At 39.1% G+C, this 24,427-nt stretch overlaps 1 non-coding gene across 1 annotated transcript; it reads left to right on the top strand.

Annotated features, from left to right (window-relative positions):
- The first annotated feature begins 19,460 nt into the window (after positions 1-19,460).
- Positions 19,461-19,567, top strand: LOC141624778 (small nucleolar RNA R71). The gene has a single exon (XR_012534583.1). It is a non-coding gene; the product is annotated as a small nucleolar RNA R71 (small nucleolar RNA).
- Positions 19,568-24,427: the final 4,860 nt, after the last annotated feature.

Genomic DNA, 24,427 nt, shown 5'->3' with positions numbered 1-24,427 from the left:
TCACTTAAAACGTGATAGATAATAAATTGACATGACCTCTCGCTAAAACAATCAATTGAGACATAGCCTTACCAAATAGTAGAAACCATGAAAACCTATTTCGCGAGGGAGTGCGCTCGGCTACCCCGGGGTACAAACCTTGTTACGTAGGGGAAGTGGGTGATGAATGTTAATCCACCGAATTCATGTTGATAAGGGATGTATCGGCTACCCCGTGCCCAAGTTGATGTGGGTTTGGATAATGGACACATTTATTCGAAATTTGGATTGAACTCAACAAAAGTTATTGATAAGGGTTGCATCGGCTACCCCGTGCCCTTGTTGATGTGTTTTGGGCTATAGATAAACATTAGAGTAATTTTATCGACCAAGAGTTCTAAAAGTAGAATCGATTAAAAGGTTAATCCACCGAGTTATATTGATAAAGGTTGCATCGGCTACCCCGTGCCTAAGTCAATATGAATTTGGGTCTTGGAATCATTTATCATAGTTGGGTAGAGGTCACTATGTAAATGCTATACTTGTTATTTCAAGTATTTTTAAAACGATAAATGTTAAGTTTTCCACTATTCCGTTTTTATATTGTTCTATTTCTTTGCCACAATTCATATACGATATCATTTCGATTTTGATACAAATCTCCATTAAAACATCGTAACTAAAGACAAAATTTGAATTTGCTTCTAAAACCTCAAACGAACCATTGCTAAGGATCTCTTGTAAAGAGTATAGATTAAAGTTATTCATTATCAAACAGGTTTTTGATTCTTGACTAACACATCTACTTACAATGGATTATTTTTCATGTACTTAAATGAATTAAGTACCTTGAAGCGATAAACTGTTTTGGTAATTAGTTTTGTCAACAATTCGTAATTGACCAAAATAACGCAACCACTTCAATAAAAGTTTTAAGACTAAAACGAACAAATGAAGAGTGAATCTTCATGAATTCAATTTTGCTTCTCAAAGCAAAGACTCATTGAATTAAGTGGGAGCATTCTCTTAAACCGTTAAGATGAGGACGAGGTTCAAGAAGTAAGGATTATGATGGAATTGATACAAGGTAATGTTAAAGGTAAAGTTGTTGAGAATGACGATACTAAACCTATCAATCCCGACCGATAAAGTTTCCATTGTCTTAAATGTTGGACACGAGAAAGGAAACTACCCCAAATTATTGAAGAATCAACAAGTTAGTTGTGGGACATCTAATGGGATCTTCTTCTTTAAATGTTTATATGATTGACATAAATTTTGCTAGTGCTACTTCGTCAATATTAGAAACCGGTGGTGGTTTTCATCATTATGTTTGATACATGGGATGATAAGAATATGACGACTAGCAACAATGAAGTCGAGAGATAGAGTAATTGTATACTCAATCTAGTTTTTGGATTTAAAGTGGTACTTAATTGTGACTATTAAGTGCATAAACTCTAAATAAGAATATAAACTTGTTAAGAGACAAAAGAGGTTTTCACTTTTGTGACCCTATACACCACGATTTGAGTTATGGCTAGCCCATTATCAAGGTGATTATATTCTTAACCAAACTAGAATGATATATCATGTAGATGATGTAAGATTCAAATTGGTAACCCAAGATTAAACCTTAAATTTTGGAATGATGAACGCAAAGAGTTATCGAGTACTCTTGAAACCATTAGATTGTTAATGGTATATGCGTATCTTGTATTCAAAGCAAGATGTCTCATGCCTTTTGGTTGAAAAGGAGATCGAGGTTGTAAATCATCTATCCAAAATAGGTTGATCATTATCTTTTACCAACGATTTAAGTTGACACTAATATATTCACTTAATAAGGTAAATAGAGAAATCTTTGAAGAATTTCAAAGAGTTCAAGGAATCACGATTTAATCGTGATGGGATTATCAAAGTGAAGACTTTGATATAAGCCAAATGAAATATGATATAGTATCACAAGTTAATCTCTCTTAACACACATTATTGGATAATGTGTGGTTGGATAAGAAATCAAACGCTATTTGATATGGTTTGAACTTCAATCAAGTTACTTTGAGTTACTTGATCCTTTTGGGGATTTTATCATTTTGTCTAGATTATTTTTCCACTAAATCGAATCATATGAGATATGAAATGGTAAGGGTACCATGCTTGTAAGTTTTCACAAGAAACAAATGCTCATTTTTCCCTTTTCAATTATCACGAGTACGACGGGTTTGTGGCTCGTGAAGCTGTCTTTCTAAAAATACAAGTTTATTTCTAGAAGACAGAGTGGGAGAAATTATTCAAGAGCCACAAAGAATGCCACAGAGAATGTTATGTCGCAAGAAACTGGTCTTTCTTGGCTACATGAGACGTTTTGTGTAAGACATTGTTTCTTGCAAACCTAGGAGGTTAAATTCGTCACTTGTTAAAAATGATGAATTCATGCTACTTTTAAGAAAGTAAAGAGCTTATAACTTACAAAAGAAATTGTTTGATTCAAGTTGATTACTTTTAGAAAGTAATGAACATATGACTTACATAAGAGTGTTTAAGTCACAACTCAATACAAGGCTTAGAGCCATGAAAATCCGAAACAAAAAAGGCTTGATTAGTGAGCAAAGGGTTTTGCACTAATATAGAGATATTTCAAAACAAGATTGGTTGCAAAGGGTTTTGCACTAATTGAAATGCTTAAGTCTATTTGGATCTTCTTAAGGATTGTGTTTCATTATGAGGTTATGAAATACGTAGCAAGTGAATCTAAAACCCGCTTCTTCAAAAGAAGGAATGTATTCAATACATGTCATGAGTTTTGTAGATTCTTGCAATCCTAAGATAATGTGAAACTTAAGAGAGGGTCTTAAGTAGGACATCAATGAGTTAGAATCAACATTTTGATCATGTGATAAAACATTTCTCGATAAGTCGAGAAGTTGTGTTTATACATGGAGTTTAGTGGGAGTTACGGAATTTTTAATTAGTCCGATATGTGGATGACATATTGATCATTGAGAATGATTTAAGACTTTTGGAGTATTATAATACATCTTGAATATCCGGATTTATGAAGATAAATCCACATGATATTAGCGTCAGTAAGAAGTCTTATGTTGATAAGATTCATGACTAGTTCAATTAAATTGAACATATTTGATTGATTCCATTTGCTTCCGCTGCCGGATCAATTAAATGAGTAATGATGTATAACACTTCATATACTTTAAGTATGATGAATTGTTTTCAAAATCGAATTTAAGTAATCTTTACCTAATATATAAAGATTACCCTTAAGTGCTTGCAGAAGCATTAAGGAAGTGATGCAAAGTGTTTATGATGCAATTTTGTGTAAGGGTGTTACACAAGTGACAATTGACAATTGAGATTGCACAATGGTTTCCGACAAAACCATAATCAAAACACATTAGGATGGTTAAGATACCATTGTGGCAATGTTAATTAAGAAGTAGATTTTCTAGAATCGTTCTAGGCAATAAAGAACAATGAGAGATATTTATAACGGAAATTGAGTACACTTGCAATCATGAGATGTGCAAGAAGGATGAGTCCCGCACACTGTGAAAACAGTGGGAGCTATTCTTAGGCTAGAGGGCCTATGTCTTGATTGGATCTCGACACGTACTCAGAAAGTTTTGTGATGCAAATGTATACATTACAAAGGAAAACGAGTATGTAGTGAGGTTGAGTAAGGTACAAGAAATTGATAAAGCCTACTAACCAAAGCCTTTTCAAAGGCTAAACATGATGAGTCATGTCATTTCAATTGAATTGAAATGAACAACTATGTACAAGACCAAATTAGATTATAGAACATGAAATAGTAATCAGGCATTGACTATTCATATGTGATAATCGCATTTGTCGTTCGAGTTTTACTTTAAAACTCTTTTATTATACATTGTTACATCCAAACGGGTTGTGGAGACAATTGAACCCCGTTAAAGTGAACACGGATTAGCATTGTATTCGCCCATAATCACTTGTATGAGGTGATGTCTTGAAGTGACTAGAGTGTGATGCGATTGATGGCAAGTTCAAGTGCCATACAGTCATGTGAGATGACTAATCGATCACATAGGCAGACTGTTAGGAACACTTTGTCGGGCCTTATGACCGCTTATAGAGTTCTGGCAAATTTATATAGCCTGGTCGTGGCGAGAGCTACTATAGTATTCTAATGAGTCGATTCTTTTGACTAAAGACTATTCGCCTAAGATGGCACGATTTGATTAACTTTGATTTATGTTACTACGACCTTCGTAAATGGGGTCAAATGGGCATATTTTGGGTTATGATGGCTGTGGCTAGTCGAAGGGAATAAGTGAGATAGGAATTGTCCACCCCCTTGTCAGGGTTATAACAATATCTCAGGGCCACTTGAGGAGTAATGAACTGGAAATGCGTGGCCACGCTCGGAAAGTATCTATGATAGATAAGTCCGGTCAATCAGTTATTCTCCAGATCGAGGAAACCACTCTCGATATGATCACTTGCAAGTACGACCTGAAAGACACCTTGCATTGAGTGGGAGATAGTAATAGGACAAGAGAATTGGTGACGCACACTTGTCGAGGACAAGTGGGAGATTGTTGGGAAATGTGTCCTCAACAATAGTGCGATCATGTGATTTAAATATCATTATTAAATCTCATTTTAAAGAATACAATTGGGAAGTAATTTTGTTATCACAACCGGTCAACATATATCGGTAATGATTGGTGACTAGAGTTTGACATTCTTTGTCGTGTGACGGTGGTGATCAATTGACCCCCTAGGTCATACCTATAGGGCAATACTCTTAATTGATCATTTAATTAATCGTATAATGTTACGAGTTAATTAAATCACTTGAAAAAAAATTGACGGACGATTTTGGAAGTAAAATTTACGTATCAAATTGAAATGTGATTAAATGAGATGCGGTTTGAGTAATCGAATTGTATCATTACTCGGATGAAATTATTGTTTAAAGAAACAATTGGATTTGAATGAATTATTATAAATGCGATTTATAAACGGTAAAATATTTTGGTACAAGTAATTATGAATTACTAAGTCGATTTTTGTATATGACGTATTTTTATTAATACGTTGATTTTTAATATGTTAAAAATACATAACAAATTTATGTTACATATGACATGTGACATATTGACAATTGACAAAAATAAAATGGATTTCATATTATCCATTTGGACCGAAATATTGGACTTAATTAACATATTCTTATAATGTTAATTAGTGTAGTGGAAGATGTAATCATTCCTTTTACACTAGGCATGCATACCTAGTGCTTCTTGTGGAAGAGCACCTAGCCCATGCATTGGCCTTCCTCTTCCACCCAACCGGTTTTCCCTTGGATAGAACAAGAGTGCTTTTGCTTAAATTATTATCATTCTCTATATGCATATTTTTGGTAATAATTTTTATTCATTCACTTCACAACAAATTATTTTTAGAGAGGTAAAAATAATACTCTTCCTACTTACTACTCCTACCCGGTTTTAGAGAGTAAAACCAAATATTTTTGGTTCAATTTTTCACTAGATTAATATTATACTAGCTCAAATAATATTAATTAGATTAAGAGTTAGCTTTGGGTATTATTCCTAAGGAGAGATCCTACACTTGGATCTTGTTCTTCCATTAAAGGAAAGCTCAAGAACAAAAGAAAAGGAGATTTCTTTTGTGCCCCATTGAACCGAAATACCATTGTAAGGATATGATTTCTTCTCTATTTTATTATATTGTTTGCATGCATAAAATCCGTATTTAATTTTATGACAAATTAATTAAGACATATATGAGTATGTTAGTGTATATAGATCTACATTTCCTTCACCTGACGTTTTTATTGTAAGTCCTGGCAACTGTTTGTTGATATGATGCCATCCTGATTTTGGCAGCGTCTCTTAGTTCTTCTGTCAGGACTAAGTTATCTTGCATCAGGTCTTTGTTTGTTTCAACGTTGTTCAGGCTGGATCTGGATGTTGGTACTCGTACTTCTGCAGGGATGACCGCTTCGCAGCCATACACCAGGGAGTAAGGTGTTTGGCCTGTCGCAGTTTTTGGAGTTGTCCTGTCTGCCCATAGTACTAATGGAAGTTCTTCAGCCCATCTGCCTCGTCTTCTTTTCAGCTTCTTTTTTAGGCAGCTTATGACTACCTTGTTGCTTGACTCTGCCTGGCCATTAGCTTTTGGGTATCCAGGGGTTGATGTTACCAGGTTGATATTCCATTCTTGGCAGAATGCTTGGGTCCTTTTCCCCACGAACTGAGTTCCGTTGTCACATACTATTTCTGATGGGACTCCATATCTGCAAATAATGTTTGTCTTGATGAAGGATATTACTTCTTTTTCAGTTACTTGCCTGTAAGAGTCAGCCTCGATCCACTTGGAGAAGTAATCAGTCATGGCTAACATGAAGACTTTTTGTCCTGGAGCTACGGGCAGTTTTCTCACAATGTCCATGCCCCACTTTATAAATGGCCAGGGCGGGGAAATTGAATGAAGGAGTTCAGGTGGCTGATGTATGATTGGTGCATGGATTTGGCAAGCTTCGCATTTCAAGAGTATTCCGAGCGATCGACCCTCGGCGTAGGCCGAGTAGCTTTGTCTGAGAACTTTGCTTGCCAGGCTCTTTCCTCCTTTATGATTGCCACAGTGTCCATCATGTATTTCTTGAAGTACTAGTTTGGCTTCGTCAGGCTCCAAGCATCTCAGGTAGGGTCCAGCCTGCGATCTCTTGAACAAGGTGTTATTGATGATGGCATAAGATGAAGGTCTAATTCTAAAGGCCCTTGCCTCATGTCTTCCCTGAGGTAGTATTCCTCGGAGAAACCAATCATAATAAGGTTTAGTCCAAGAGTTACTGTCCTGATTGACAGGGTTGACCTGTTCAGGTTTGATGGTCGGCTCTAATAAGTGCACAATTGTTATTTTATCAAAAATAGTGGGGGTAAAGTTTGAACCTAGGCTGGCCAGAGCATCAGCCTGGGTATTCAAGTCTCTTGATATTTGATCTATATCAAATAAAGCAAATTTGGCGGTAAGGTTTTTTGCGTATTCTAAATATGAAATCATTTTTGCATCCTTAGCCGTATAAATTCCCTTTATTTGATTGGCAATTAAGAGTGAATCAGTTTTTACCTTTAGGTTCTGAACACCGAGGTCTAGACATACCTTTAAGCCTGCTATCAGGGCTTCATATTCTGCTTCATAGTTGGTAGCTTTGAACTCACAGCTTACAGCCTGAGCTATCACATCTCCCTGTGGTGATTTAAGTACTAGTCCTAACCCTGTCCCCCTGGTGTTGGATGCCCCATCTATGAATAGGGTCCATTCTTGGTCTAGGGTCTTATTTTCTAGTTGGTTGACCTCTTTTATTAGATCTGGTTCCAGGTTAGGGCTAAAATCAGCCACAAAGTCTGCTAGGGCTTGCGATTTGATCGCTGCCCTGGGTTCAAAAGAGATGTCGTATGTGCTAATCTGTACTGACCATTTGGCCATCCTGCCTGAAAGTTCAGGCTTACGCAGGACATATTTTATGGGTAAGTTGGTCCTGACTATAATTGGGTGACTTTCAAAATAAGGTCTCAACTTAGTACATGACATAATTAAAGCTAAAACATATTTCTCAAGTAATCCATACCTCAACTCAACATCTTGCAGGCTTTTACTTACATAGTAGACTGGATGTTGCTGCCCGTCCTGTTCTTTTACCAGGACTGCGCTGACTGCTGTGTCAGTGACAGATAGGTATACTGACAAAGGTTCTCCCTTTTCTGGTTTAGCCAGTAAGGGTGGAGATGACAAATAGGATTTTAGATCCTGGAAAGCTGCTTCATGCTCGCCCGTCCACTGGAATTGTTTATTTTTCCTGAGGAGGTTATAAAATGTTTTGCATCTTTCAGAAGATCTTGATATAAAGCGGTTCAGGGCAGCTACCCGGCCTGTCAATTTTTGGATATCTTTGACAGACTTGGGTGACTGTAGTTCCAGGATGGCTTTTATCTGTTCAGGGCTTGCTTCTATGCCTCTCTTTGTGACCATATATCCAAGAAATTTGCCTGCAGAGACCCCAAAGTGGCACTTTGCAGGGTTCAGCTTCATGTTATACTTTTCTAATATCTCAAATGCTATTTCTAGGTGCTTCACATGATCTTCTGCATTCTTGGATTTCACCACCATGTCATCTATGTATACCTCCATGATATCACCTATCTGGTCCTTAAACATCATGTTGACCAGGCGCTGGTACGTTGCCCCTGCATTCTTCAGGCCGAAAGGCATGGCAGTGTAACAGTATATGCCTCGGTCTGTAATGAATGCAGTACTCTCCTGGTCAGCAGGGTGCATCTTTATTTGATTGAATCCACTGGAAGCATCCATGAATGTTAGCATTTCGTGGCCTGCTGTTGCGTCTACCATGGCATCAATATGAGGCAGGGGGAATGGATATTTAGGACAGGCTTTGTTCAGGTCAGTGTAGTCTACGCAGACTCTCCACTTTCCATTCTTTTTCTGCACAACAACTACATTAGCCAGCCACTCAGGGTACATTACTTCCCTGATCATCCCCATATCCAAGAGTTTTTCTACTTCTTCATTTATTATGGTGTTTCTTTCAGCTGCAAATTTGCGCCTTTTTTGCTGCACAGGCTTAAAAGATGGGTCAACATTGAGCTTATGAGTAATAATATCAGCGCTAATTCCAGTCATATCAAAATGTGACCAGGCAAACCAAGATGATTTATTTTTAAGGAATTTTACCAGTTCAGGCCTAACACTATCTGGTGCGTCAGATCCTATTAAAATATACCTGTCAGGGTACTCAGGGTCTAGAATTACCTGATCTGTTTCCATTCTGGGAGGTGCTACATACGTGCTCCTGACAGGGTACTGTAATTGCTATGCCAGGGACTTACCTGTCTTGGAGGGCTTCAAGGCTGTTGTGTAGCACTCCTGGGCTGTCTTGTGATCCCCTTTGATCGTGGCTATGCCCCAGTTTGTTGTATCTTGATGCACTGGTGATAGGTTGATGGTACGGCCTTGACATTGTGAATCCTGGGTCTGCCCAGGATGGCGTTGTAGGATGACAAGCAGTCAAGGACCCCAAACTTTTCATAGGATGAGACCCCTTCCACGTAGGTTGGGAGGTGGATCTCTCCTAGAATGCTCCTGGTTTCACCACTGAATCCTACTAGGATGCTGGATTTTTTGGTGATTTGATCCTCGTTTATCTTCATGGCCTTCAGTACGTCAAGCATGATCAGGTTTACTGAGCTGCCTCCATCTACCAGGATCCTTCTTACTGTGGCTGTTCCAATCTGCATAGAAATGACCAGGCCATCATGATAAACATCAGGAATGCCCACCAGGTCGCAATCGTTGAAAGTGATTGTTGGGACGGGATCCAGCTTGCAGGGTGATACAGTCCTTGGTGTCCTGGCTATCTTTTTTGATGCTGAGCTTGTCAGGCCACAAATCTCTGAACCGCCAGATATAAATTTTACTTCATAGAGTGGTGGTGGTGGAGGGAGGCTGCGATCCTGCTTGTGCTCCTGATTTTCTTTATCCTGGTTTGCATTCCTGCCTTTTGACTTGATCAGGTCTTTTAAGTATCCTGATTTCAGTAGGTAGGCCACTTCCTTTCTCAGGGTGAAACAATCATCCGTGGTGTGTCCAATATCCATGTGAAATTCGCACCATTTTGAATTGTCTCTTCTGGGATTTTGATTTTCTACCTTCCTGGGCCATCTAACAGTTGTTCCCATGTTGTCAAGCCTCTGGATCAATCCTGCAGTATCAACACAAAAGTTATGTTAGGAGATAGGTGGATAAACCTTAACCTTACCTTGATATTCATGAGTCAGGTTGACTTCTGACTGATCTGGCCTGGAATACGGAGTAGGTCTGTAATTGTTTCCCCTGTTGCTTTTCCTATTGCTTCTTTCGTGGTCCCTTGGTCCACTGGGTGATCCAAGTTTGTAGCTTTTATCTTCTTCCAGCCTGATAAATGCAAGGGTCTTGGCCTGAACATCTTCGAAGGTGTGGCAAGGATACTTAGTGAGCTCACTGTATAAGTCACTATTCGGTAGTAACCCCTATCTGAATGCCTCCACTGCTGTTCCAACGTCACACCTGGGTATAGATACCTTCTCTTTATTGAATCTTGCAAGGAATGTCCTGAGGGTTTCATCAGGCTTCTGTGTAACTCGGTAAAGGTCACTGGATCGTTTCTCCAACTCCTCGCTACTTACAAACCGCTGGTTGAAGTCGTTGATTAGGTTGGCAAAGGAATGGATATCTTGCCGGAGGCGGTTGATGTACCATTGCGGGGCGGGACCGGTCAAGGTCGTTCCAAATCCCTTGCACATGCAAACTTGTCTGAATTTGCTGGGAATGGATGCAGCCAACATTTTCTGCTTGTAAAGAGCCACGTGATTTTGTGGATCCGTGGTTCCATCATAGACCCTCATGGATGGAATTGTGAACTTCTTTGGTAGGTCTACTTTGGCTATTTCGTCTATGAAGAGTGAATCGATAACTCACGGGGGCTTCTTCCATGCTTTGGCGGTACTCCTGTATCTTGTCGAATTTTTCATTGAGTTTCTTGATCTCTGAACTACGCCATCATGATGGCCGCTGCATTCATCGGGTTTCTCTTGATCGTCGTTTTTTGGCTCATCATCACCATCTACGTTAATGGCTTTGGGGATATTTGGGCTCCCAAAACTGGAAAAATCAATGTTTTTGATGATTGATGAGAATGGGGTTCCTGGTTGGAACCTAGAGCCTGCCCCTTGGGTTTTTTCCAGTTTTTGTTTCAGGGCTGACTCAGATTCTTTCAATTGCAGGATCTCTGCTTCAGTTTGGGCCACTTTTTCTTTCAGGCTTTCCAACTCAGCGATTTTTAGGAGAGCTGCATTCAATTGTTCTTCAACAGTGGGTTGGGCCATTTTTGTAGGTTTTTTTTAGGTTTTTGTAAGGTAAGAAAAAAAGGATTAAAGAGCTAGATGCCCCACGGTGGGCGCCAATTGTTTTGTGTGGATTTTGCGCAAGGCGAAATCAGGTCAAGGTGATATTGTGCAGGGTTAACTAGCTCTAATTAGATTTCTGGTCAGGTCGACAGGGTACGATATTAAGCTGTAAATAAGATAATAAAAATAACAAGACAAACAATTTTGTACGTGGAAAACCCTTGAATGGGAAAAAACCAAGGGCACCAAGCCAGGAGAGGATTTCACTATATGATTTGAGAGAATATTCTTATGATAACAACAATGCTTGTATTTCTAAGTAATATGTGTTCTTCTTCTTGTGTACGAATGATGTGTACTCAATATCTTCAAAGTGTCTCTTATATAGCTTTCCTATCTTGAACGGCTGTATGATCAAGCATTGAAGGCTGAATATTCTCCATAATTGCTGGCAATAATTGCTGAATATTTCCTTCTTAATTACCGTAATTACTGCATAATCTTTATACTTAATGCTGCGTATTTATTTCCATTAATATACGCGGATATGGTCAAATATTGTCCTGATATTTGGACCGTTGTCCTCTCCATGGCCTGGCGCCTAACTTCATGTGCCCTGAGAGCCTGGCACCCTGAGAGCCTGGCAGTCAGGTTTAGATGAAATGCTGATCAGGGTGGTCTGCGGATTTCCAGGCCTAACACCTAGCTAAGTGACTACTCACTCATTATCATGTTGAACATGCTAGCAAGGTTGTCAATCATACCAACAAAGTGAAACATGATGAATAAATGAAAGTAATTAGCAATAATTAAAAAGGGATTAAGAGAATTATACCTACTAATGATTCCAATAATAAAGCAAAGAATAAAAGAAGTACTTGATGCTTGATTGAGAGGTTGTCAATCTCCCAATAATAACCCAAATAATCTTCAATTACCCAAAATAAAGGATGAACAAGAGAGAGATTAAGGAAATAAAACTTGTATTAAAACTTGATTAATTGTTGATTACAAAATTAAAGAGATATTTGATTGATATTAACTACACTAAAGATTACTAAGAAGAACATGCTCTTCTAATTAGACTAATGGGGTATTTATAGTGGGGATTAGGTGTAGGAATTAGGGTTAACTAAGGGCTTAAATGACGATTAAGTCCCTACTTAAGGAAACGCCGGTATTTTTGGAAGGATGGGCATCTTTCTTGAAGCTTGAAGAAACGAAATTGTCTGCCTGGGAATCCGTGCGTCTTTAGCACGGGACGGGCGGATTCGTGGGTCTCTGCACGGGCGTCTTGGGGAGAAGACGAGCGTCTTCTGGAGCTGCTGCCCGGGCGTCTTGGAGTGAAGACGCACGGATTGTGGTGGTGGAGGACGGGCGTCTTCAGGACAATCCGCACGAATTGCTGTGCAGTTTCATTTCTTCTTCTTTTCTTCCCTTTTCTTCATAAGATCCTTGAGGATTTCCTCGGGGATGCAAAAAACTTTTCTCATCATTGCCCATTTACTATAGTATGTACAAATGCCTTCTAATCTTGTCTCTCCTTGATGCTTGGTCATTTGAATTCAATCAATTTAGTCTCGTTTTGCCATGAAAATGCAAGGTTTGCACTCCTTTCCTACCAAGGGATCAAAACCTCAAAGAATATGCAAAACAAAGAACTAAAGACAATAAATGACCCAAATATACACTAAAAAGCATGGGAACAAGGCTAATTCGGGGACTAAATATGCTCTAATTATGGTCACATCAAATATCCCCAAACCGAACCTTTGCTCGTCCCGAGTAAAGAGGTGACAAAGACTAGGACCATTATTTAAACTAACCTAATAATATAGCCGATATGAGACAATTAGCGGGTCTCACTCCGTCCCTTGAACTCACAACTAGACAACCATGAGGTAGGATGCCTTCTTGCAAGGCAAGGTGGGTCTTGCCAAAATGGCGACACATCCAAACATTAAGCACACAAAACAAGTAATGGATGCATCTACAAAAGAATATCCACTTTCCTCATCTTAGTGGCGGAAATTATCTACAAGGGAAGCAATTCAAGGGCACACACTCCTTCATAGATGCAATTTCTTCAAACTACTAAGCCTAGAAGGATACCAATAAATCACCTCCAAGTTGTGTCAAGCTAGGGTACCTTTGTCCTCAATCGTTAAATGCTTTTGTCAAGAGTAGACTCCCTATGGTGTTAGAAACACTGGAGGATCGCGGAATTCCCCCTCTTGCCTAGACAAGAAGAAGGGTCGTCCCCTCTCTACCATGCACAAAAATGGATACGATGGATAAAGGGATCGATAAATATTTGAGTTTCACTTGGGAGTTTGCTTTTGTTGTTGTTTTTCCCCCCAATTTCTTGTGGCATATAACATTTGAGAACACTTTCTTGCCATTTCTTTTTGATTTTTGGCATTTCAATACTTGACAACTTTCAATTTTTCTTTGCATTTCTTTTGAACATTTTCAAAGTCACCCCATATGTAGTGAGGGTGGCTTATATTTGAAGCTTTAGGAGTTCTATTTTTGCTCCTCTTTTCATTTGATGCATTTTTTTTTGCAAACTTTCTTTCACTTTTCATTTCATTGAACTCAAATTGATTTCTTTTTGTGCCCATTCCCTTTGATGACAAAAATGTGGTAGAACATGGATGATGGATGGATGCATGGTTTCAAGGGTCACCTTGGAATAAACGGTAGCCAAGGAGTTATCACACCACAAGGTACTCTTGACTAGGCCTTAATCCATGGGTCAAAGGTTACTAGCATGACACATCCTAGGGTGTTTTACAAGTATTCTAACAAGCAAAGTCTTAAGAAGAAAAAGCATCTACTAGGGCCTATATACACTTGTCAAGTTTCCCAAGTAGACGGTTTCACAAAATTTTCTAACATGCAACTACATGCCATGATGCAGCTAACATATAAACATCCTAATGCAAATGATTCTACCAACTAATATGACATATACACTAAATGCAAGTCCTAAGTTCACATTGTTTACCGCATCAATCAAAATAAAGCCACATAGTCATTAACATAAAGAGGAAAAAGGAGATTGGAAAGATCATACCATGCGGTCTTCAATATCCTCATGTCTCGGATGTGGCGTAGTCGATCAATGTGAACAAGGGTAAAACAAACACAATATATACAACAATATATACATGACTACACTACAAAGGAAATGAACTTGTTTTTGGTTTTTCAATTTTTCCAATTTTTATGGATTTTTCGAAATTTTTCAATTTTTTTGGCTTTTTGAATAAAAGTTTAAGTTAGAATTCCCCATCCCCACACTAATATGGGCATTGTCCTCAATGGCCAAAATGATGGGAAATCATGCAAACATGATGCATGAATTCTACACTAAATGCAAGCTACACTAATCTACACTACATGATGCATGGGTTTTTGTTTATGACGGAGAGCGTAATTTAGATTACTTCCCATTGCGTATGCATGTACTTCCCCAAACCGAGTTAGACATTATTTCTAATGTCCTAAGGTTGGGTGTAGTTCATGCACACAAGATGCAATGCATGAGACTAAATTTGTCATTTTGGATTTTCAAAAGTGGGAACAATGAAATAAGAACACCGCAATGGGGCCGAGGTGTTAGTCCTCTATGTTGCTAGGACTACTCCAACCATGATCAAGATAAATAAATAAAACAAAGAAAGAAATAGACAAACCTCAAGAGGGTAGGAGCCTCCAAAGCTTGCTAATCTTCCATCATATCATCATCATCATCATCATCATCTTCCTCAATAGAAGTGGACTCATCCCAACTTCCCTCTTCACTTTCTTGTTCACTTTGTTTATCATCCTCTTCTTCTTCTTCTTCTTCTTCTTCTTCTTCACTAGCCTCTTCATCAATGCTATCATCAACCGCATCACCGACAACCTCATCGTCACCCGGAATCTCACCTCTAGATGCACTCGGAAAGAAGACATCCCTATCCGCCCAACTAGGCAAAGGACATGAAGGATCAAGGAGTCCTTACCTAGTTAAATGAAGGAGGGGTGGATATTGGGCTAAGTAAGCATCTTCCCGATCCTTAAAAGCTTGCTTGTGCATCTCTTGCATAACAAGAGTCATATAATCTTTGCTTGCTTCAACACCTTCGGGTTTGAACTCTTGATACTTGAAAGGATAAGGTGGTGTGACAATGGAAGAGGAGGGCATTTCAATTTCACCCCTTTGTTGTCGGATAATGTATTCGGCTTCTTTTGAGAGGGGAAGGAGGTAGTTGGTCCGATGGACACTTAAACGACAAATCTTAGAAGGCAAAGTAAAAGATCTAGCCTCACTAGTGAGCCACCCATATTTGGTGTCAAGAGGGTTATGAGAGACCCACTTGTATTTGTTTATCATAGCATCCACATCAATGAGATGACCACCCTTTTTCGCCACATACTTGCTATCCTTGTTGAAGTTCGGATCAAAGTACTTAGCTAAAAGACTGACTAGACCTCTATTCACAATAACGGTAGTGCCTTGCTTCCTACAATCAACATTTAGCCATCTATCCACCAAAAGCTATAGAGAATTGTACGGCTTGGTGAATTCCCTTCCAATGTTTAAGGCCGACTCAAGAAGAACAAAATCGAGCTTGGTAAAGTGGTTGATGTCTTTTCTTGCAATGATGGTATTCCCTATGACCTTATGCCACACTCTAATGCCCGGATGGTGGACTAATAGAGCGCGACTAGCATGATAGTTCTCAAATTTCCTTCCGGAAATCGCCTCCCAAAGAGGAGCGGGGTCATACTTGCCAACATTCTTGAAATAACTAGGTGAATCACTAAGACCCAATACATTACCCAATTCCTCAAAGGTGAGGTGCCTACTCACATTAGCTAGGCGGAACTCGATGTTTTCCATAGTCTCAACCTTTGTAACTTTCAAAGAACTCAAGAATTCTAAGGTAAGGGAGGGGTATGTCAATTCTTTTGTAGCAAACAATTTTTCCAACCCCATGGCTTTAAAGAAGGCTTTGGTTTGCTCAAGGACACCCAACTTATCTAAGGCATCTTCACAAATAAACTTGGTGGATAGAAAAGATTTTCTAGCATACTTGGCAAAAGTTTCCCTATGGGGGTTAGAGATGAAAATTACCTCCGGATAGTTCGAAAGTTGAGCAATTTCCGGAGTAGTAGAAGTTGTTGCTTCCAAGGGAGGTTGTTGTTGTTGCACTTCCAAGTTTGAACTAGCTACCACCATAGCCAATGAGGCTTTCTTTGCTTGAAGACTCTTTTGCCTTGTTGATAGTGCCTTTGCCTTAGGTGCCTTTGTTGCTCCTTTTGTCCTTGCCATTGATGCTTGAACCAAGAAAAGAGTGAAAATCTTCAATTTCCAAGTATACCCAAATCGATTTTAAGATGAAAGGCTTTGCCTTTATGAATTCAAAAATCGACTCAAAGGTTGAAGATTTTGGTGCTTGGTTTGATTTTTGTTGAAAGAGGAGTGATTAAATGTTGTTAAAAAGGGTGATTTGATTTGATTTTGATGAATGTGGTGGAGGAAATCTTGTTTTGGTGATGTAGAGGATGAGGGTTTTGAGTTTTGGGGTTTATGGGTAGTGTTTTGAATGAAGGAATGAAGAAATGAATGTGGGAGGGGGTTTATAAAAGACCCGAAAAATTTGAATTGCAGGGGGAAGACGGGCGGCTTTCCTTCGGGACGCCCGGATTCTGTCTGTTATGGGTTGAGAATTCTCGCCTAAAGACGGGCGTCTTTCAGCAAAGATGCTCGGATTGTTCAGCTGCGGGACGGGCGTCTTTCACTGAAGACAGGCGGATTCCTTTCCAGTGATTTTTCTTGTTTTTCTCAGCCAAAAAGACGGGCGTCTTCTCTTGCAGGACGGACGTCTTTTTGAGGACGGGCGGATTCTTTTGCAGGACGCCCGGATTTGTCAACAGTCCCAAAATTTCAAAAATTCAGCTCAGAGGGCGGGCGGATTTTGATCAAGACGCCCGGGTTGCCTGAAGACGGGCGGATTCTCTTGAAAACGCTCAGATTCTGCCCCTTTTACCTGGATTCAGTTCCATCCGTGTACTTGCATATCCCTTGTCATTTTTTAATTCTTCAAAATCCCGTGTTCTTCATTGTGGGGGCACTACTAAGGCATGAATAGCCTAGGCAATTGCTATCCCCACACTAAGCTAAAGCACTACACATCAATTGAAATCATTAGTCCCTCCCTCACTTCTCTCAAAAATGATAATTATCTTGATCAAAGCATAAAAATCCAAAAATGACAAAAATGCGATATAAGAATTAAAATGCGAGTTAGGGAGTTAGAAATATTTAAAAATGGTGGTTTAGGGAGGACTCCACCAAACTCTCATCCTTAGTGAGATGTCATGGGGGCATGTACAAGGTGTTGTTGATGTTGCTCAACACCTTGAAGAAGTAATCAAAAGCTTGTTCATTATCATGATAAAGATCTTCAATAGATCTTTGCCCTTGTTGTCGGTCTTGATCGATAGCATTACCAATATAGGGATTGAAAATCCCTTCAAACTCATCGTCCCAAAGACCACAAACTTCATCTACTTGATCACTAAAGATCTCTCGAGTTGATAGAGACAACTCTCCCATTTTCTTGTCTTGGCCTATGAGGCCATCCTCTTCATTGCTTGACTTTGGTGAGCTTTTCAAGCTCTCTTTGTCACAATTCACTTGCTCTTTGAATGGAGCATCTTCAATTTTCTTTTTCCATTGAAATTCCGACTTCTTCCTATCATCCTTCCGGCTATAATGATCAATCATAAAACATGGTTCATGCAACCGGGGAGCTCTCATGGTCTTGTCAAGATTGAAAGTTATGCTCTCATCTCCCACTTCTAGAGTGAGCTCTCCATGCTTCACATCAATCACCGCACCCGCGGTGTGTAAGAAAGGTCTTCCTAGAATGATTAGAATGTTGGAATCTTCTTCCATGTCAACAATGACAAAGTCCACCGGGATGAAAAATTTCCCAATTCGTACGGGAACATCTTCCCATATCCCTAATGGTGTCTTCGTCGATATATCGGCCATTTGGAGTGTAATATTGGTGCATTTAAGCTCTCCCATCCCCAACCTTTTACTCACCGAGTACGGCATAACACTCACACTAGCCCCTAGATCACATAAGGCTTTGTTGATCGTGGTGTCGCCAATGGTACACGGTATTGAGAAGCTTCCCGGATCCTTGAGTTTTAGAGGTGAACTCCCTTGAAGTATTGCACTACTCACCTTAGTGAAGGCGATAGTCTCAAGCTTCCAGATCGACTTCTTCTTTGTGAGGATGTCTTTCATGTATTTCGCATAGGCCGGCACGTGATTGATTAATTCCGTGAAAGGAATTGAGACTTCCAAATTCTTCGCAATTACCATAAATTTTCCAAGTTGGTCATCAAATTTGGGCTTAGCTTGACGACTTGGAAAAGGAAGTCTAATGACAATGGGCTCCTCTCCTTGACCTTGTCTTCATTTTTCTTTGAAATTTCTTCTTTTGATGGTTCTCCATCCTTGGAGTTTTGCACAATTTCTTCTTTGTCACTAGCTTCCACAACTTCATCCTCAACTTGCTTCTTCGGTGCTTCATACCTTGTACCACTTCTCAAGTGAATGACACTAACCTTTCATGTCTTGGGGTATTACCTTGAGGTGGTAATTGCCCCTTTTGTCTTTGTGAGCTTGAAGATGCTAGTTGAGTCAATTGGGTTTCCAACATTTTGGAGTGAGCTAGGATGTTGTTGATGGTGGTTTCCTTTGCTTGACTATCTTTTTGTATTTGAGTGAAAAACTCTTGTTGATTTTTTTGCATTTGAAGGACCGCTTTTTGAACATCAAAACCTTGGTCATTTTGTTGATTGTATGGAGATTGATTTTGGTAACCTTGGTTTTGGTTGTAAAAGGGTCTTTGATTTTGGTTTCTCATGGGAGGTGGGGTGTATATTGTTTGAGGGTTTTGAACATTTTGGCTTTTGTATCAGAGATTTGGATGGAATTTGGTGTTTTCATTGTAATAGTTTGAATAAGGGGTACCACTCTTGTATGCTTGGAAAGCATTCACTTGTTCATTTGTTCCCCTACATTCACTTTGGTCATGTCCCAAAGTTCCACAATTCTCACATATCCCACTTGGGATTGATGAAGATGCCGTCATGGTATTAACATGATGCTTTGGTGATTTTGAGGCTTCTTCAAGTCTAGCCACAGCTTTTTCAAACTTCAAATTGATGGTATCAATGTGAGCACTAAGTTGAGCACCCAATTGAGTAACGGAGTCCACTTCATGCTTTCCTCCTCTAGTAGCCTTGCGAGGTCTACTATATTGTGAGTTATGGACCGCAATTTCCTCAATTTTGTTCCAAGTTTGATTGTCATCAACTTCGGTGAACATTTCATTTGATCTCATGTTGAGAATGTTCCTTGAATCTTCATAAAGACCGTTCCAAAATTGTTGTACCAAGAACCACTCGCTAAGTCCATGGTGAAGACATGAGCGATAAATTCCTTTGAATCGCCCCCAAGCTTCATACAAAGATTCTTCATCCCTTTGCTTAAAGCCCGTGATTTGAGCTCTTAGCATGTTAGTCTTTTCCGGTGGATAGAACTTTTTGTAGAAAGCTAGAGCCAACTTCTTCCAAGAATCAATTCCGAGAGTAGCCTTATCAAGGCCTTTCAACCATTGTTTCGCGGTGCCAATTAGAGAAAAAAGAAATAAGACCCATCGAATTTGGTCTTGAGTTACACCGGTTTGAGAAATCGCATCACAATAATCGCAAAAAGCCTCCATATGAGAATGAGGGTCTTCACTAGGCATCCCCCCAAATTGGCTTCTTTCGACTAATTGGATAAATGTGGATTTGACAATAAAATTTCCGGTTAGATGTTGTGGTGTGGGAGTACCATTGGGTAGGTTCTCCTCGGTGGGTACGGAATGTGATGAAAACTTAGGCATTGTGGGTTGATTTTGTGTTGGATTTTGTGTTGGATTTTGTGTTGGGTTCTCCTCACCTTCTCTTGCAAAAGGGTTGATGAACTCAATAGTATTTGGTTGAATAACCTCACTAATACCTCTCAAAGTTCTCCTAGTAAGTCTTCTATTGGTTGTCAAAGTTCTTTCAATTTCACGATCAAAGGGTAATAAGTCACCTTGTGACCTTCTAGACATGCAAAATATCAAACAACTCGAAAACAATTAGAACAAACCTTGAGGAGTTTTACTTCCCCAAGGCAAAGAAAGACACAACTAATAACAATATAAGAAAATCTAAATCAAGTTAACACCGTCCCCGGCAACGGCGCCATTTTTGGTCGGACTATATCTTTTCGGTAACTTGTCGTTAGGAGTACCTAGACCAAAACACAATTTATAGCTTCACAAACAACTCTACAATTAGTAAAGAGGCAGGTAAATGTCGGATCCCATGGGACGGGAATTGAGATGAGATTTCTATTGCAACTAGCGGTGTCTTAGGGGTGTCACAAATGTGGTTTGATGTAGAAGATCACTAAACTAAATAGCAATGAGAGTAAACAAGCAAGATGAATTAAAAGGGTTGTAAACAATTGATAAAAAACACTAGGGTATCATGGGGTCATAGGGGATTCATGGGAATTGATCATACAAACATGTTCTCAAATTATAAGCAAGCAATTATTGTTGTGATGGATTGAGTTGGTTTATATTTTACAATCCTAGGAAAGTTTTGGTCCCGGAGCCGAATCGATTAGATTGTACAACACCTACAAGTCGACTTAATCTTCCCTACTCAACAACATGCATGGTCTAATGAGACTGGAGTTGGTTTATGTCTTACAAGTCTCATTGAAAAGATAGGTGATGGGTAAAAAATGCAAGGATTCATAGGCTCGCATTTCATCAAACATAACATGTGCATGAGTTGAGATCAAAACAAGCAAGCAAACAAACCATGAAAGCATATTAATTTAAGCATGAATCATTCCCCATGTTGGTTTCCCCTAGTTACCCATTAATCCTAGCTAAGTGACTACTCACTCATTATCATGTTGAACATGCTAGCAAGGTTGTCAATCATACCAACAAAGTGAAACATGATGAATAAATGAAAGTAATTAGCAATAATTAAAAAGGGATTAAAAGAATTATACCTACTAATGATTCCAATAATAAAGCAAAGAATAAAAGAAGTACTTGATGCTTGATTGAGAGGTTGTCAATCTCTCAATAATAACCCAAATAATCTTCAATTATCCAAAATAAAGGATGAACAAGAGAGAGATTAAGGAAATAAAACTTGTATTAAAACTTGATTAATTGTAGATTACAAAATTAAAGAGAGATTTGATTGATATTAACTACACTAAATATTGCTAAGAAGAACATGCTCTTCTAATTAGACTAATGGGGTATTTATAGTGGGGATTAGGTGTAGGAATTAGGGTTAACTAAGGGCTTAAATGACGATTAAGTCCCTACTTAAGGAAACGCCGGTATTTTTGGAAGGATGGGCATCTTTCTTGAAGCTTGAAGAAACGAAATTGTCTGCCTGGGAATCCGTGCGTCTTTAGCACGGGACGGGCGGATTCGTGGGTCTCTGCACGGGCGTCTTGGGGAGAAGACGGGCGTCTTCTGGAGCTGCTGCCCGGGCGTCTTGGAGTGAAGACGCACGGAGTGTGGTGGTGGAGGACGGGCGTCTTCAGGACAATCCGCACGGATTGCTGTGCAGTTTCATTTCTTTTTCTTTTCTTCCCTTTTCTTCATAAGATCCTTGGGGATTTCCTCGGGGATGCAAAAAACTTTTCTCATCATTGCCCATTTACTATAGTATGTACAAAGGCCTTATAATCTTGTCTCTCCTTGATGCTTGGTCATTTGAATTCAATCAATTTAGTCTCGTTTTGCCATGAAAATGCAAGGTTTGCACTCCTTTCCTACCAAGGGATCAAAACCTCAAAGAATATTCAAAACAAAGAACTAAAGACAATAAATGATGCAAATATGCACTAAAAAGCATGGGAACAAGGCTAATTCAGGGACTAAATATGCTCTAATTATGGTCACATCAAGGAGGCATCCTCGTTTCTACGGCATATATTCGGCCCTCAATGGTGTCAAGGCGATCATGCACTTGGTCTTGAGTAACTTGGATACAAGCTAGCGCGGCTAGGATTTGATCATTACCATTCTGGAGTTGGTTGAAGTTCGCGTCGCTTGTTTCAGGCATCTTGAAAACTGATTTAGAGATCGACGACGAATCAAAACACGATCGACCACTCTAGCACACTTACTCGAAAAGAAATGTTTTGACTCGTGAAGTGGGAGTGTGCCACTTGTGTCAAGTGAGTTTTGAGGAAATGACAAAGTTTGAAAAATGTTGGTCCTAGTCAACTTTAGTGTAGTTGTAGGAGTGGACTCAAAGTGAAGCTTTGAAATGGGTTTTGAGGCCCGAATTTTGACTTGACAACTGGACAGAGTTTCGGCTTGTTTTGCGCTAATATTAGGCCCAAGTTCGAAATTTTACATTTTAAAGAAGGATTTTGAATTTACAAAAAATCGTCATGGTTTTGTTTAGAAAAGGGTGATGAAAACCGACAATTGTCGTGTACAAACTATTCCCTAACCTTATTCAAGTTTCACCCTTTTGGCTACACGTAAGTGTATTATCCCCAGCGGAGTCGCCAAAATGTGGACAACGGGCCCACGGGGGCGCTTGGGAAAGAACAAGCGTTTGCATTTGTGGAGTCACCACCAATTTATTGAGGAAAATTGGAAATACCTCGTGTCATGTCAAGACACAAAGTAGTGACATAGACACCAAGAACTCGTTACCCTTAGTATTCTATGTCTAGAATGACTCTCGTGGATGCCAATGAACATGGATGTTCACAGAGATCTAGAGTAAGCGGTGAGGGTACGTATTAGGAAGCTCTTTTGATCGAACACCTAATCCCGCCCGCCTCGATAGCGGCCTCTACTAATGATTAGGGAAATTATTCATACTCGATATATTGTCGATTATATGCATGCAATGCAACATCCATTAGATTAATCCTAACATGTGAAGAATTAGACTAAGTCGGTCAACACGTAATTTAACATACAATTGGGTCAAAGTTGGGATTTAAGTTCAATTACATGTGAAAACATACAAGCAATACGATACAATAAAAATACAATAAAGAAGAATTACAATAATTACATCGGATTTAATGATTTATGTCGAAAATACCTTTAAAACGGATAATTTGAGAAAAAGAAAGAATAAAGGAACGAACAGGAATTAGGCGATAATACGAGTAATAGTTAATTAATACGTAACTAATAAACTAAGTCAAGGCAACACGGGAGTTCAGAGACAGATATCAACCAGGAACAGGAGCAGCAGAGCTGCGTCCTTTGGAAGAGGCGCAGCAGTCGCTGCGTCTGTTCCTTGGCTCAGTTCTGGCTGTGAAGCCGGAATTGCAAGTCGTTAATGTTCGTTGGTGAATTTAATGATTGATTAATAATATTTACTCGGATGGAAGTGATTAGTAGATTATTTACATATGATTGACGGTCATAAAAGCGATAAACATGGATGAAACTAACTAGAACGAATTAATACAAGATTAATGAGGGTTAATAAGCAAATTAAGAAACTAACTAATTAGGTTAAATATGATGAATATGACGGACTAATGAACAACATGATAATAAATAGGTGGAAATATATCAAAGGTCGAATTCCAGAAACCCAATATGAATGAATCGAATTTTTACAACCCGGTTTGACTTTAATGACGAAAACCCGCAAATATTGGTTATTTAAGATTTAAGTCGGGATTTAATGATAAATTATATGTTAATGATGAACAATATGTTAAATATCATGTGAACGAAATAAGAACAAACAAAGACGAGAGAAAACAAGAAAGATGAAACCAACAGAAGACGAAGGAAGAAGAAGAGAAGCAGGAACGACGGCAACCTCAGGAAAAGGCGCAACAAGTGCTGCGTCCTTTCCAAGAGGCGCAGCAGTTGCTGCATCCCTTCTCGACATCTGTCTCCTATTAATCCGTAAAAAGGGATTTAAACAAAGGGTTTTAGAAATCGGTTTTAATTATATTTTCGACATAAATTTTACAATATGATTACAAAAATAAAGAACAATAAATAAAAGAGAGATTTACACCCTCAGGCTTACATGTTTGACGAAACGAGATGAACTAAGTTTACGATTAGTGATGCTCGACTCGAATGTAACGAAAGTGCCCTCGTAAGAGGAAAACGATTAAGATTGATTAAAGTTGATTATTGTGGAGTTGGTCAAATTGGTCGGTCATGCAAAACGAGGCTGGTACTCAGAAGGATCCGAGCTTACGTGGTCGAAAGTTCAAGCACGTAGACGCCAAAAAGTAAGAACGAGGTCTAGAATGCAAAGGGAGAAGAGAAGGGCGGACACTCGCGTGAGAAATATGTGAG

Source organism: Silene latifolia, chromosome X, assembly GCF_048544455.1.
Source record: "Silene latifolia isolate original U9 population chromosome X, ASM4854445v1, whole genome shotgun sequence".
Taxonomy (NCBI): domain Eukaryota; kingdom Viridiplantae; phylum Streptophyta; class Magnoliopsida; order Caryophyllales; family Caryophyllaceae; genus Silene; species Silene latifolia.
The sequence above is the reverse complement of the archived record's forward strand: the minus strand, read 5'-3'. Positions and strand labels throughout refer to the sequence as shown.